Below are 16774 nucleotides of genomic sequence, written 5' to 3'. Positions count from 1 at the left end.
GAAGCCGGCAGGGGCAAGTGAGGGAGTGGGGTGAGGTGGGGGAGGGGCTATGGAGATACTTGTTTGCTTTGGTTTTGCAGGAGTGAGACCTGAGTTGATGATTTATGCAGAAAGGGTGGGGCATGAGGGAGAAGTCAGCCCAGAGACTACTGGTGGCTTCGCTCCTAAATATACGAATGTGTTCACTGAATGTCAGCTGTGTGTCAGCTTCCGGAATAAATGACACAGCCTCAAGGTTCACAAATCCCACAGTCTTGGCTACTAAGGGACCTGTATGCCTCTCCTGTGAAACTTTGAGAAGGCAGTAAACCAAGCATGGATTCGTGATGAGCAATCTTTTCTACAAGAGGCATGATGTCTATGTATATAAGGTCCTCAATTTTTTTGAAATTATATTTAAACATTTTTTATTCCTCAGTCACTGAAGGGCTCCATTTTTCTGCAAGTTCCACAATGTCACTAGTAGCAACTACTTCAGTATGAGAGGATAACACCAGTCTTCAAAGAAATGTTGAGTGAAATGACACCATGTGGGGCTGGTGAAGGGATCAAGACACAGACACAGGGAAGAGATTTGGCATCAGGATTCACTCACAGATCAGGAACAACCAGAAATGCTAGCTGCTTGGAAAATTCTACATCTGGTGGCAACTGGAGTGGGGTGCTGCCCTTTTAGTGGCAGCGCATGGGGGGATGTGGAGAAAAGTGGCAGCACGCAGGGCTGGAGTGAGGGGGAGCTGGGGAGCTGGTACAAGAGAGAAATGTCATCCTCTCCTATCTCCTCTCAGCCTGAAAACAGTTAAAAAAGAATACAAGTTTGGGCCCCACCCAGCCCATCTTCTGAATAAGCTCTTCAGTCCCTTAAATTGCTGTAGAGATTCCCAGAAGAGTTGAAGGTCAACCTTCCTTCAACTCTGTCCAGAGACCAGCCCACCTGGGGGTTTGTGTGACTATTGTTCCATTGTGTCTAATTGATATGCAAATATTCTAAAGCACAGCAATCAAAGAACCAGCCCCAGGGGAATAAACAAGCTTTAGACACAAAGACAATACCACTCCCCTTCCAGCTTTAAGAGTGCCTATGGATCACAGAATCAGCCCACTGAAGATTCTGGGGCTTCTCTAGCAACTTGTCTTCTCTGGGGCTTGACTGCCTCCTAGCTCTGACTTCTTCCTCCTACCTTTTTCCTCTCCCTTCCCAGGGGGGCAGTCTGAGCCATCTGAAAGCAGCCTGGCCCAAATAAAGGAAGAAGCATTCCAGTTCTTTCCTTCAGGGATGAGTGGTTTACCAGGCAGAGACGTGCGTTAAGAAGTGGCTCTTTGTAACACGTCTCTAGAGAAGGGCCTCCTAATGGTCCAGTACATCGAAGCCCAACAACTTGCCCCCTGTAATAGTTTTCTGACACCTAAATAATGAAGGCCCACGCACCTCAACAAGGTGATTTTAAAAACCTTTCTGTTTTCTTCAAACTTCCTTCCTGCAGCCATGACTAATAAGCTTCCTCCCCTCAGCCTCCTCCCCAACCTTCTAAGCTCAGCTTGGTCTCCCAAAACCCGCTCCAGCTTGCCAGCCTGGAGAAGCCCTGCCAAGCCTTGGCCCTTCCACGACGCATGTCTGAAATTTCACATTCTCTGAAAGGCACACCTAGCTCTCATGAATGACTTCTTTCTCTTCACTCCTAGGGTTAGATGTGCGAAACCTCTTCACTTACACTCGTTCATTCAGGAAATGTTTATGAGGGCTTCTTGTGTGCCTGGAGGTTTTGTACAGCACACTAACAATTCCAAGACAAATGAAGTGGGCAGTCCCATTCCCCAAGGAGGAGACCAACCTTGGAAAACCAACCCAGACTTGGGGGTCCTGGTAAGGCTTTCCATAAGAGGAATGGGGAAGGGCATCCTAGGCAGGTGAGTAGGCCGACAAAGGCCTAGAGAAGGGTCCTGGCCTTGTTAAAAAACACCAGCGGGTCAGCTGAACTGGAGGGCAAGGTCAGGCAGAGCAAGGGAAGGGTGGGATGAGGCTGAGTGGGGAGCAGGAACCAAAGCCAGAAGGATCTTTTGAGCTATGCTAAGGAATTTGGTCTTGATCCCTCAGAGATGATGGGCCATTGAAGAAATAACACTGGGGGCACCTGGCTGGCTCAGGTGGTGGAGCACACAACTCTTGGTTTCGGGGTGATGGGTTCAAGCCCCATGTTGGGCGTGGAGATTACTTTTAAAAATTTTTAAAAAAGGAAAGAACTCTGGTGTGGTAAATGCATTGGTTAGGGTGAGGGGGCCCAAGAGTGAAGGAGCCTCACACAGGGTCTGGCTCACAAAGAAACTGGACAAGGATGTCTTTCATGAAAAGGCAGGTGAAGTTTCCCAGGTGAGTGATGACTGAGGCCTAAGCTAAACAAATTGTCTTCAGAGAATTATTTTTTCATTTGTGTGTGTTTGGTCTCTCTCTTCCATTGGAATGGAAGCTGTGAGGTAACATTTTTGTCTTGTTTACTGCTGATTATAAGCCCAGGACTTCTAGTAGTGCCTAGACCCTAAGAGGCACTCAGTAAATATGTGAATGAAGGAATGGAAGCTGCTGGCATATGATGTGACAGATGACTGATGGGGGGCAGGGACGATGGGGGTAGAATTGCCTGTAATCCCTGCCCTAATGCCGTGACCCCAGAAATGAGGCACCCTTGAAGTTGGTGACCGTATTGGTTTCCTATTGCTGCTGTAACAAATGACCACAAATTTAATGGCTTAAAAAAAGCACAAATTTGTTTTCTTACACTTTTTTTTTTTTTGGTTCAGCATCTCTGCAATATGGTGCTTCTTTTTTTTTAATGTTTATTTTATTTATTTATTTTTTTTAACGTTTATTTATTTTTGAGACAGAGAGACACAGAGCATGAACGAGGCAGGGGCAGAGAGAGAGGGAGACACAGAATTGGAAGCAGGCTCCAGGCTCTGAGCCATCAGCCCAGAGCCGGACAGGGGGCTCGAACTCACAGACCGTGAGATCGTGACCTGAGCTGAAGTCGGACGCTTAACCGACTGAGCCACCCAGGCGCCCCTAATGTTTATTTTTGAGAGAGAGAGAGAGGGAGGAAGAGAGAGAAGACCTCGAGTGGGGGAGGGGCTGAAAGAGAGACAGACAGAAGATCTGAAGCGAGCCCCAATGCCAGACTTGAACTCACCAACCATGAGACCATGACCTGAGCCAAAGTCGGATGCTTAACTGACTGAGCCATTATGGTGCCCCTTCTTACACTTCCTGAAGTCAGAAGTCTGAAATCAGTTTTCCTGAGCTAAAGGCAAGCTGCAGGCAGAGTGGCTCTTTTTGGTGCTGTATGACAGAATCCATTTTCTTGCCCTTTCTCATTTCTCGAGGCTGCCTTCATCCTTAACTCCTGACTCCTTCCTTGAATCACTCCAACCTCTTGCTTCCACCCTCAGGTCTCCTACTTGCTCTTTTATACTCAAATCCCCTCTGGCTCCCTGTCATAAGGGTACTTGTGATTACAGTTAGTGCCTGCCTGAATAATCTGGGATAATCTCTGTTTAATCACATCTGTAAAATCTTTTTTGCCATACAAGGTAACATTCACAGGTTCTGGACATTAGGATTTGGGTATCTTTGGGCACCAGCACTCAGCCGACCATAGTGACCAGCACATGAGGTAGTTGCTGAGCGCTTGCACGAGACTGCTTAGAGGTTGGGAGGACTGAACCACTTCACCTGAGAGGCAGGGAAACACAGTGGTTAGGAGCATAATCTGGGGCTAAACTGCCCAAATTCAAAGTTCTGCTATTCACTAGCTGTGTGACCTTGGGTAAGTTACTTAACTTCTCTGTGCTTTGGTTCCCTCATCTGTAAAATGGAGATAGTAACTACCCCATAAGGTTTCTGGGATAAGTTAATGCAAAAAAAAAAAAAAAAAAAAGCATGTGGTAGACTAGTGCCAGTCACACAGTAAGCTCTCAGGAAGTGTTAACTATTTGAGATAGCCCACAGGGAAAACGTGGAGCTGCCCTGATCCCACTACTCAATTCGAGGTTTCTTAGCAGCTCAACCCTGAAGAAGCAAACTACACTGGGAATCTGAACTCTCTCCCATGCAGGGGAGACCAAATGCCTTGGGAGTGGTAAAGCATGACTCCACATTGTTACTCAAAACTCTCCCATTGATTCTCTGTCTTCAGTGTCAGCAACTCTCAATTTTAGAGCATCTTTCTACAAGTTTCCTAAAAGCAAAGGGGTAAGGAGCTCCCATTTTCTTATATCCCCTTCCACTTGTTCAGTATGAGTTCCAATCCTGGCAAATTATTGTTCTGGGCCTTAATTTCCTCACGTATAAAATAATAATAAAAGTCAACATTAAAATAGCACTTACTAGGGGCCCCTGGGTGGCTCAGTCAGTTAAGCGTCTGACCTCGGCTCAGGTCATGATCTCACGGTTTGTGAGTGCGAGTCTCACATCTGGCTCTGTGTAGACAGCTCAGAGCCTGGAGCCTGCTTAGGATTCTGTGTCTCCCTCTCTCTGCCCCTCCCCCGCTCACTCTCCGTCTCTCTCTCCTTCAAAACTAATTAAACATTAAAAAAAATTTTTTTTAATAAAATAAAATAAAATTGCACTTACTGTATGCCAGTATGATGACCTAAGCACTTCATTTGGATTCATGTAATCTTCACAGAAAACCTACATTAAAGGAACTGTTGTTATCTCCATTTTAAAGATAAGGGAAATTGAGGGCCAGAGTCCTCTGAAGGAACAGTCTTGCTAGGAAGTTGGCATTGGTATCTCTGCTGTGGAACACTTGGTGTAGCTGGGGGTGAGGGGAGGGCATTGTAAAGAATCATTCCTCAGCCATCCCTACTTCTTTAGGGATTTAGGTCGCTAAATCCTAGGCCCTTCCTGGATAGGGTGCCTGGGTCATGTGCTCACATGTGCCCAAATTCATCAGGAATTGAGGACAAACCATACCTGGCTCCTTTCAACACCTCTGATAGAGGCTGAGCCACATCTCCAACCAAAGCTCAAACAATGGGTGACTTGCCCCTTTGTTGTGTGACAAATTACCCCAAATCATACCAACTTAAGACAGCAAACATTATCTCACAGTTTCTGTGGGTCAAGAATCCAGATACATCTTTGCTGGGTCCTTCGTTTTGGCTCAGGGTCTCTCACAAGGAAGCAATTATGTTGTCAGCCAGGACAGATCTCAGTCGTCTCAAGGCTCAACTAGGGGAGGATCCACTTCCAAGCTCAGTTGTGTGGCTGTTGTCAGAGCTCAGGTCTTTGTCGGCTGTTAGCCAGTGTTCGGTTCCCTGATACATAGGCCTTTCCATTGGTCTATTTATACCATGGCAGCCCTTCCCCCAGAGTGAAGGCTGAGAGAGAGGAATGCCAATATGCCTTCTCAATGCAATATTTAGGAGGAAAGCAGAGAAGAGCAGGAAGAAGGAGTTAAGTTAGGAGGTAAGGGCAACCCAAAGGGCTGGTGAAATGGCTTGATCTTCAGTGTTTTTATTTTGTTTTTCCATATGTTTGGCAGATAGATTCCATATGGAAAACATATATATAACTTAAAACTAAAGGAAAAATAACATAAAATTCAGGAATCCACCATGTAGCAAGAAATGAACAAATTCTCGATATAAAAAACATGCACCCATAATTTTAAAATGGATAAAACTGAAGAAGTCTAACAGTTGCCATGAAATACAAGATCATTGGAACAGATGGAAATCGCCAATGATACTATACAGCAGGTAGAGAAAGCAAAGTTAACCCCTGGAAAAAATGAGTCAGTTTGAAACCTATAAGATTGTGGCGTACATTTTAATGGATAAAAGTTGTACCATCCTGTTTCTGTGTTGGGGCTCCCAATTAAAGATACTCTAGGGAGTTATCTTTGTGTATGTAATCACTTTCCACATACCCCGAGACCTGCACTAGTGAATCTCAAATGCTTTTGACTTGGACAAAGAGTACAAAATACACTTTTATACCACAACTAATGTGTACACATTCACACACACGTATCTGAAGTACAAGTTTTATGAAAACAACACTTATCCTTATTATATTTTATTAATAACATGTATTCCACTCTGATTTTTATATTCTATGTTATTTTAAAATTCTGATCAAGATTCACTACACAGATTTCATAACCATTGATAGGTTGTGACATGCAGATTGAAAAATACTGCTTTGTAAGATTTTCACCCAATTTCACCCTCAATTACAGAGAATAGGATAAAGCCACAAAGCCTATATTTGTATCATTTGACTTCCCCATAGGGAAAAGGAAGGGACTCATGTATGAAATAAACATTTTCTTTTAGTAATTTTAATAATTTATAAAGTTGAATCAAGTACTTTTCTTTCTTTCTTCCTTCCTCCCTCCCTCCTTCTCTCTCTCTCTTTCTTTCTTCCTTTTCTTTCTTTCTTTCTTTCTTTCTTTCTTTCTTTCTTTCTTTCTTTCTTTCTTTCTTTCTTTCTTTCCAATCAAGTACTTTTTTCTTTCTTTCTTCTTTCCTTTGCCCAGTAAAGGCAGGCAAGGCTTTATTGGAGCTATTGCTCAAGCTGAAGAGACACAGTACCAACAGAGAGTAGACTGACCTCTCAACCAAGTCCTTTACAATCTTTTTCTAGGGCCACCTGGGTGGCTCAGTCAGCTAAGTGTCTGACTTCAGCTCAGGCCATGATCTCATGGTTTGTAATTCAAGCGTGGCATCAGACTCCCTGCTGTCATTGCAGAGCCCGCTTCAGATCCACAGTCTGCCCCTCCCCTGCTCTTTCTCTCTCTCAAAAATAAACAAAAAATAAAATAAAAATTTTCTGTATCTGTGCTTATTTTCCCATCTTCATTTTTATTTTGTATATTCATGCTTTCTTCTTTTTTATTATTTTTATTAATGCTTATTTTGAGAGAGAGAGTGAGTGCATGTGTGTGCAAGTAGAGAAGGGGCAGAGAGAGAGGGAGAGAAAGAATCCCAAGCAGGCTCCCCACTGTCAGCGCAGAGCCTGACATGGGGCTCAATCTTACTGTGAGATCAAGACCTGAACCAAAATCAAGAGTTGGATGCTTAACTGGCTAAGCCACCCAGGTGCCCCTCTTCTTTTTTATTTCTTGGGTAAGTTAGTAGTTTACTGCATTTCAAAGAGTTGGTTCTTGGATTTATTTTTCAGTTCTATAATTTTTTAAATCTCTAACTTGTTGATTTTTGGATTTGATCTTTGCTTTCCTTTTTTTTTTTAATTTTTTTAATGTTTATTTATTTTTGAAGGAGAGAGAGAGAGAGAGAGAGACAGAGAGAGCACTCAAGGGGGAGGGGCAGAGAGGGAGACACAGAATCTGAAGCAGGCTACAGGCTCCGAGCTGTCAGCACAGAGTCGGATGTGAGACTCGCACTCCCAAACCTGAGATCATGACCTGAGCCGAAGTCGGATGCTTAACCGACTGAGCCACCCAGGCACCCAATCTTTGCTTTCCTTATGTTTATTCTGGTTTTAAAAATGTTTTTATACTCAGTGCTTAATTTGTTTAATTTTTCTTATTGTATTAGTTGCCTATTACTAATTATTGTTAATAAATTACCTTAAAACTTGGTGATGTAAAACAACATACTTAAAAAAAAATCAAATCATAGTTGACACACAATGATACATTCATCTCAGGTGTACAACATAGTGATATGACACTCTGTATGTCATGCTGTGTTCACCACAAGTGTAGCTTCCATCTGTGACCATACAACACTTACAATTTCATTGACTGTACGCATTGTTGCTGTACCTTTCATCCCTGTGACTTATTCATTCCATAATTGTAAGCCTATACCTACTACTCCCCTCATTCCTTTTTGCCCATCCTCCCATACCCTCTTTCCCTCTGACAATCATCTGTTTCTTCTCTGTATGTATGGGTCTGTTTCTGCTTTTTGTTTGTTCATGTGTTTTGTTTTTTAGACTCCACATATAAATGAAATCATATAGTATTTGCCTTTCTCTGACTCATTTCACTTAGCATAATACCCTCTCGGTCCACCTATGTTGTCACAAATGGCAAGATTTCATTGTTTTTTATGGCTGAGTAATATCCATTGTTTTTATATATACCACATATTCTTTCTTTTAAAGTAGGCTGCATGCCTAATGTGGGGCTTGAACTCACAGCCCCAGGATTGAGAATCTCATGTTCTACCAATTGAGCCAGCCAGGCATCCCTACATACTGCATATTCTTTGTCCATTCATCCTTCAGTGAACACTAAAGTTGTTTCCATGTCTTGGCTATTGTATATAATGCTACAGTGAACATGGGGGTGCATATACCTTTTCAAGTTAGTATTTTAGTTTCCTTGGGATAAATACCCAGAAGTGGAATTGCTGGTCCTATATTTAATTTTTTGAAGAAACTCCATACTGTTTTCCATAATGGTTGCACCAACTTAAATTCCCACCAACAGTGGGGCACCTGGGTGGCTCAGTAGGTTAATTGTCCAACTTCGGCTCAGGTCATATTCTCATGGTTCATGGGTTCGAGCCCTGCATCAGGCTCTGTGCTGACAGCTTGGACCCTGAAGCCTGCTTCAGATTCTGTGTCTCCCTCTCTTTTCCCCTCCCCCACTCACACTCTGCCTCTCTCTCTCTCTCTCTCTCCCCCTCAAAAATAAACATTAAAAAAATTTAAATTCCCACCAACAGTGTACAAGAGTTCTCTTTTCTCCATACCCTCTCCAACACTTGTTATTTGTCTTTTTGATAATAGCCATTCTGACAGGTGTAAGGTGATACGTCATTGTGGTTTTGATTTGCATTTCCCTGAAGATTAGTGATGTTGAGCATCTTCCCATGTGTCTGTAAAACAGAATACATTTATTATCTTATAGTTTCTGTGGGTCAAAAATCCCAGCTTTACTGGGCCCTCTGCTTTAGGATCTATGGTGAGGCTGCATTCAAGGTATTGGCCAATAACACAGTCATCCCTAGATTCAACTGGGATAGAACGACTTCCAAACTCACTCAGTGGCTCAGTTCCCCTTTGGCTGTTGGTCTGAGGTTGGCTGTTAATTCCTTGACAGCTGGCCTTCACCAACAGAGCAGGCATGAGAGAACAGCCGGGGATAAAAAGGACCAGTAAGATGACAGTAGCAGTATTTTGTAATGAAGGGATATGTCACCCCAAAATAGGTCTCTTTGTTGTAAAAATAATTTTGAGGGGCACCTGGGTGGCTCAGTGAGTTAAGCGTCCAATTCTTGATTTTGGCTCAGGTCATGATCTCACAGTTTGTGAAATCAAGGCCCACATCAGGCTCTGCACTGACAGTGTAGATCCTGCTTGGGATTCTCTCTCTCCCTCTCTCTCTGCCCCTCCACCACTTGCATGTATGCACTCTCTTTTTCAAAATGAATAAATAAACTTAAAACAAACAAAAATAAGAATTATTTTGAGCTGAATACAATTGAGAAGCAGATACAAGAAAATCTCCCTGCCCTCCCCCATTTGCCCAAAAGTAGGACATAAATATTAAAAGGTATTCCTCCTCCCCTTTCTACCAGAGAGGACAAAAGTTAATTACCAGAGACAATTTTAGACCCATAGCATCCTGGAGGTGACACTAGAGGAATCTACATAACAAATTTTACTAAATAGCCTTTTCTTTTTTTTTTTTTTAAGATTTTATTTTTAAGTAACATCTACATCCAAGTGGGGCTTGAATTCACAACCCCAAGATCAAGTCACATGCTCTTTGGACTGAGCCAGCCAGGCACTCCCTAACTGGCTTTTATTTGCCATTAGTTTCCCATATATTTACTTTCCCACAGTTTGCCACCCTTGGAAGTGTAAAATTACTTTCCTTTGCCCTGTCATTTCTCTACAGATTTATTGTTCTTTGTTGAAGATATATATAAGTCAGAGTTCTAAGCCACCTCTTTGAGTTACTCTTTCCAAGTCTCTCCCATGTATATATGAGATATGCATGTTAATAATGTCATTTTGTTTTTCTCTTTTAATATGTCTTTTGTTACAAAGGCCCTAGCTGAGGACTTAGAAGGATAAAAGGCAAAGGATTTTCTTCCTCCCCTATAGTAATCTACTTACAGAAGTTTCAATCCATCACTACTGCTGAATTTTATTTATTAGAAGGAAATCATTAGGTCTAGTCCATGCTCCAGGGGAAGAGAATTCACAAGGGTGTGAATACAGGTATTAGGGATCGCTAGAGCTATGTCAGTATTGCCTACCACACTTACATACAGTCAGTCTTCAGGTGCTTTTGAAGTCATTCTCAGACATGTGCAGAATGGCAAAAAAAAAAATGAGTTGGTTGTTGTTCTTGTTCCTATCTGAGGTTGAATAAGGTGACACTCTGCCTTCTTATTCCACATTTTTGTGTGGCTGTTTATCTATTTGCTTGTGATTTCACTGTTTATACCCTTACATTAAGTGCTGAGGTGCTGCCTAATGTTCCTAAGTGCAAGAATGTTGTGATGTACCTTAAGGAAAAATTACATGTGTTATATTAGCTTTATTTAGACATGAGTTATAGCGCTGTTGAGCATGACTTCAATGTTAATCTATTAACAATATATAATAAACAAGCTGTTTTTAAGCAAAACACCCATAAACAAAGTTATGCATTGATTATTTGACAAAAATATTGTGACCAGAGGGCCACAGGAAGCTAACTCTATATTTTCCATAGGAGCAATGGTTCAGTATTTGTTATATTAGTGTTTGGGGTCAGTTTATAGAAGTTACAAATGCTAATACTAATACTATTTCTATTAAATAAGATACATTAAATAAATATACATTATTATTAAATAACGTGAATCAATCTATATTAGTCTTTGTATTTAAGACTGTGACTTTTCTTTCAAGGTGGGCTTTATATATGCGTCTCAGAATTCTGATACGTAGAGCATGTCTATTGTTAGGCTATTATCTGTCAAATCCAAATCCAGAAAGAATTGCTTTTCCAAGTACTTTGAGTCTTACATGCTAGTGGTTTTGAATCCTCCATGCTGGACTTTGTGAGGTGGGGCTGGAACTCTACAAGCTGTATTCCTTCTGTGTCAGCTGGCTGCTTTTAGGTTCTACCAGTAGGGGATACTAGAGGGGGGGCTTGAAGGCAGGAGAAGGAAACTCAAACTTCAGCCATCAATGCCTTTTTACTATGGTGGTAGCAACAGCAGCTGGTTTTATCCTCCAGATTCTTTTCCCATGCTCCCTGAACCAGCCCCACTGTACCCCCTCAGAGGCCTGAGTCTCAGCTCGGTGGGACCTCTGTCAGAGCATGGCAGCTGCTACCTGCAGGCATTACCTTGAAGTTACCTCAGTGTCCCTTTCCTTCTTTCTGTCCTTTAAGATCTGTCTAAAGTGCTTTAATTTCAAAATTAAATCTTCTCTGTTGAACCACCTATTAGGGTGTCCATTTTCCTGGAAACTAAGTGACACATAGAGATTCTGTAACTTTTTTCTTTAAATTTATTTATTTATTTTGAGAGAGGCAGAGAGACAGTGCAAGCAGGGGAGGGGCAGAGAGAGGCAGAGAGAGGATCCGAAGCAGGGTCTGTGCTGACAGCAGAGAGCCCAATACAGGGCTTGAATTCATAAGCTGTGAGATCATGACCTGACACAAAGTCGGATGCTTAACTTCTTAACTGACTGAGCCACCCAGGCACCCCTCTTCTTCTTCTTTATTTTTTATAATTTCAAATTTATAGAAATATTGCAAGATTAGTACACAGAAATTCTGGATACCCTAATACACTTTGCTGAAATCCATCAATCTTTTTTCATAGAGGTGAAATTCACATAATATAAAATTAACTACTTCACTTATTTATTTATTAAAGTTTATTATGTTTGGGGGGGGGGGGACAGAGAGAGAGAGAGAGAGAGAGAGAGAGAGAGAATCCCAAGCGGGCTCCATGCTCTCAGCATACAGCTCAGTGTGGGGCTTGAACTCATGAACCACGAGATCATGACCTGAAACAAAATCAAGAGTCAGACCCTTAACTGACTGAGCCACCCAGGAACCCTAAAATTATCCATTTTAAAGTGAACAATTAAGTTGCAATCAGTACATTCACAAAAAATCTATCAATTTTTGACATTTTGCCACATTTGCTTTATAATTCACTGTCTCTATAGATGTATATCGATGCATGCATAATTATGCATAATTTTTTATCAACCATTTGAGAGTAAATTGCATATATGACTCTCCTTTACTACACCTCTTACTACAATTACATGTACTTCTGAAGAACAACATTTCATTTTTTTAAGATTTTTCTTTTTTTAATGTAATCTCTATACCCAACATGGGGCTTGAACTCACAACCCCAAGATCAAGAGTTGCATGCTCTACCTACTAAGCCAGCCAGGCACCCCTGAAGGACAACATTTCATACAAAACTATTGGTACATTACTTTAATCTAATCTATAATCCATAGTCTCATTTTGTGAATTGTTCCAATAATGTTCTTTATAATATTGTTTTTCCTGTTAGTGCAAGACCCAGTCCAGGAAGACATTTAGTTGAATTGGAAGACATTTAGTTGAATTTAGTTGTCATGTCTGTTTAGTCTCTTTTAATGTGAAATAACCCATGTTTCACAGCACTGACATTTTTAAAAGAATACAGGTCAGATGGGCCTCATGTGCGGCTTAGTCATTGAGCAATGGATGCTTGGTCTCAGATCATGATCTCACAGTTCTTGAGTTTGAGCCCTGTGTGGGGCTCTGTGCTGGTTGGCATAGAAACTGCTTAGGATTCTGTCTCTCCCTCTCAAAGTAAGTAAATAAACTTAAAAAAAAAAAAAAAGAATATAGATCAGTTCTTCAGTTTGGATTTACTTCTGATTACAACCTGGTTTTACATTCCCATAAGTTATTTGTCACAAGATATCTTTCTGCCTCTATGATGATATTAATTTCAATCATCCAGTCAAGGTGTTGCCCAGTTTCTTCACTGTATACTCTTGTGCTCCTTACAACTAATAAACAATATATGAAGAGACACTTTGAAACCATGAAAATATCTAGAAATTTCATAATATTTGTCTTCTATATAGTTTGCAGTTTAGTCTTGGATATTCTGTTGGATTTTTCTTTGATTCAAAGTTATTGTAGGGGTACCTGGGTGGCTCAGTTGGTAAGTGTCCAACTCTTGGTTTTGATCTCATGGTTTGTGAGTTCAAGCCCTATCTTAGGCTCTGCACTATCAGTGCTTGGGATTCTCTCTCTCTTCCTTTCTTTCTGCCCACCCCCCCCCCCCCCACCCCACTGGCTCACTCTCATTTTCTGTCTCTCTCAAAATAAATAAATAAACTTAAAAAAAAAAACCACAACAGGACATCTGGATGCCTCAGGTGGTTAAGTGTCCAACTTCAGCTCAGGTCATGATCTTGCTTTTCATGGGTTTGAGCCCCATGTTGGGCTCTGTACTGACAGCTCAGAGCCTGGAGCCTGCTTTAGATTCTGTGTCTCCCTCTCTCTCTGCCCCTCCCCTACTCATACTCTGTTTCTCTCTCTCTCTCAAAAATAAGTAAACATTAAAAAAATTTTTTGATAAAAAATATAATTAAACTAAAAACAAACAAACAAACAAAGTTATTGTAAAGAGAGCTTTCAACTGTCCAGATCTTATGGTGCAACATATAACTCCACAATTTCTGTTATTTATTATCTTTTAAAAGAAAAAGAAATATTATTAAAGAAACTGTTAGTTATTCTTATTTTGTGATGTGTTTTAATTCTCAGCCTTTTCAATTAAAACATCATCCTTTCATGTTGTTGATATAGTTCAAAACTTGAAAGATACAAAAAGCATACAAGGAAGTCTTTTTTTCACCAGCTACCCAGTTCTCTCAAATAACCAAAGTTACAAGTTTCTCTGTGTCCTTCCAGAGCTAGTTTCTGCATATAAAGCAAAAACATATGTACACCCTATACAAATTAACTTTTGCCTATACTTGCACCATCGTTATACATTTGGCTTTTTTCATTTACAATATATCCTAGAGGGGTGCCTGGGTGGCTCAGTGGGTTGAGCAGCTTACTCTTGATTTCAGCTCAGGTCATCTCACAGTTCATGAGTTTGAGCCCCTTGTCCAGCTCTGCACTGATAGTGTGGAGCCTGCTTGGGATTGTCTCTCTCTCTCTCCTTCTCTCTCTGCCCCTCCTGCTCTCTCTCTCTCTCTCTCTCAAAATAAATAAATAAACCTTAAAAACAAAAAAACCCCAACCCCCCCCCAAAAAAAAACACACTACAATAAAACCTTGGATTATGAGTAACTTGTTCTGTAAGTGTTCCACAAGACGAGCAAACATTACTAATAAATTTTGACTTGATAAATGAGTGATGTCTTGCAATACGAGTAGTATATGATACTGAATGTCACATGATCACAATTGAGCCAAAAGTTCTTGAAATCCACTTTGATATACAAGTGCTCTGGATTATAAGCATGTTTCCGGAATGAATTATGCTCAGAAGCCAAGGTTTTACTATATATCCTAGAGATTATTAAATATTAGTACATTAAATATTAGCTTCCTCTTTCATCCTGATGGCTGCATATTATTGCATTGTTTATGTGTACTGTGATTTACTCAGCTAGTCCTCTTGACATTTCAGTTGCTTCCATCTTTTTGCCTTTATATAAACTATGGTGCAGAATAACCATGTTCATATATCAGTACATGTGCAAGTATGTATATAATATAAATTCCTGGATGTGGTATTTCTGAGTCAAAAAGTATGTAATTTTGTGCTGCAATTTTGATATATGTTGCCAATGTATGCTTCATCAAGATTCCAAGAAGATTGTACCAGTTTACAGGGAATGAGTCTTAGCACAATTGTTCCTTTATATGCAATAACTGAGAAAGGAAACTTGAAAATAGTATCAATCCAAGAAGATTCTAAAGGAGTGGCTTTTCCAAAAATGATACATATATTCAATATTGCAAAATATAATAATTAGGATTCAAAAAACTTACCTCCTAGATAAGGCTGGAATTTTAGCTTAATTCTTGTACTTGCAAAGACTGTTGTTTGTCCCAATCTGAAGTCTTGCTATTTGGCTTAATTTTTTACTTTACTGATGTGCATATTTCCAGGCCTGCTTTAAACAACTGAGTACAAACTCAGGAAGGTAGCAAATAGTTCAGCTGTTTAACAGACATGAGCCTGGCAAAGGGGAAGAGGAAAAAGGGCTTTCAGCTAAACCTCTCCTGTAGGCTTTTACTGTCCCTGAGGTATTTTCCTTGCCCAAATAAGAAGGAAAATTATTTTCCAGTCTTAAATCGAATGCCAAAATTATTCTTGGAATTGCTCCCTTAATCTGTCAGTTTCATTTTTCCCATGGAGGCGTGATCAGGGTGGCCAAAACTTCCCAGTCAAAATCAGGAATGGAACTTGATTGCTCCTACAGACAGCTACTTTGGAAAAACTCCTTGCAAGGTGATTTTAATAGTGATTACAAACATCAGAAATCTGGTAGTGGGATCTGAGGCTCTAACTGTAGAGGTGACTTCAGTCTTTCTACAGTGTAGTGGCTAACAGAGATATAAAGGAGTTAATCATTTCCAGCAAAGAGAAGACTAAGGAATCATATTCCAGGGCTCATCAGTGTTGATCTCTAGCTCATTTCTTAAGTTCTTCATTTTCATTCTGTTTCCAAGTCTGGTCAAGTCAAGAGTATGGACTTTGGAGCCAGACCCACCTCAGCTCACATCCAAGCTGTGTCCCTTGCTGTGTTGGGAACACAAGTGAGTGAGTTAGCCTCCCAGAGACACAGGGTCCTCACCAATAAATATGGGATCCCACTACCTTCTTTGTAGGGTCAGTGTGAGGATTAATGGAAGTCAAGTGCATGGGCACAGTGCCTAGCACAGTCTTGACAAAAAGTGTGGATGTTTATTTCTTTCCTATTATCCCCTTTCTACCCCTCTGACCAATGGCTTGAAACTCATTCTTTCAGAGCTTATAGTCTTGCAAGCATTAAGTTAAAAAAGAAACATTATAGTAAGGGAATCAGTGGAAACACCAGACTTCACCTGGGCCTAAATTAGAATTTGGAAATTAAAAAAATATCCGTTCCTTTCTAGGTGGTAAGATTTCAAGCCTTAGGAAATGTATTTTTCAGTATTGACAGGTACACTGTTAGAAAATCCACACCTGGGGCGCCTGGGTGGCGCAGTCGGTTAGGCGTCCGACTTCAGCCAGGTCACGATCTCGCGGTCCGTGAGTTCGAGCCCCGCGTCAGGCTCTGGGCTGATGGCTCGGAGCCTGGAGCCTGTTTCCGATTCTGTGTCTCCCTCTCTCTCTGCCCCTCCCCCGTTCATGCTCTGTCTCTCTCTGTCCCAAAAATAAATAAAAAACGTTGAAAAAAAAATTAAAAGAAAAAAAGAAAATCCACACCTTTGGGGGCAAATGTGCCAGATTTTGTAATCAAGTCAAAACTATAGCTTATATTTAAACATTTCACAATCTTGTAAAGCAATTTAGATACAAATGGAGTTTTTACAAAAGTCAAGTTCAAGTTTCTCCTCTCTTTCCTCTCCCTGAGGAATAGAAAACCTCTCAAGAATAGGGAATGGTTTTACCATAGATGGAGACTTTGGAAATTCTCTGAAACAAATGGTTTGCAGATTTTATAAATGCAAATATACAGTAGTGAATTATTTTACTCTAAACTCTTTATTTCCAGATATTTAACAGGGACCAAGTTATTTAACCACAGCAGCAAGATAGGCTA

The 16774-nt window shown here is 40.8% G+C and overlaps 1 protein-coding gene across 1 annotated transcript in view; it reads left to right on the top strand.

Moving 5' to 3' along the window:
- The window catches only part of REST (RE1 silencing transcription factor), a 99413-nt gene that overhangs the window by 274 nt on the left and 82365 nt on the right, over window positions 1–16774 (top strand). The gene's annotated exons all lie outside the window — the stretch shown is intronic.

The sequence above is a fragment of the Neofelis nebulosa genome, chromosome 3 (genome assembly GCF_028018385.1).
Source record: "Neofelis nebulosa isolate mNeoNeb1 chromosome 3, mNeoNeb1.pri, whole genome shotgun sequence".
NCBI lineage: Eukaryota > Metazoa > Chordata > Mammalia > Carnivora > Felidae > Neofelis > Neofelis nebulosa.
This window is presented reverse-complemented; position numbering and strand designations above follow the sequence as displayed.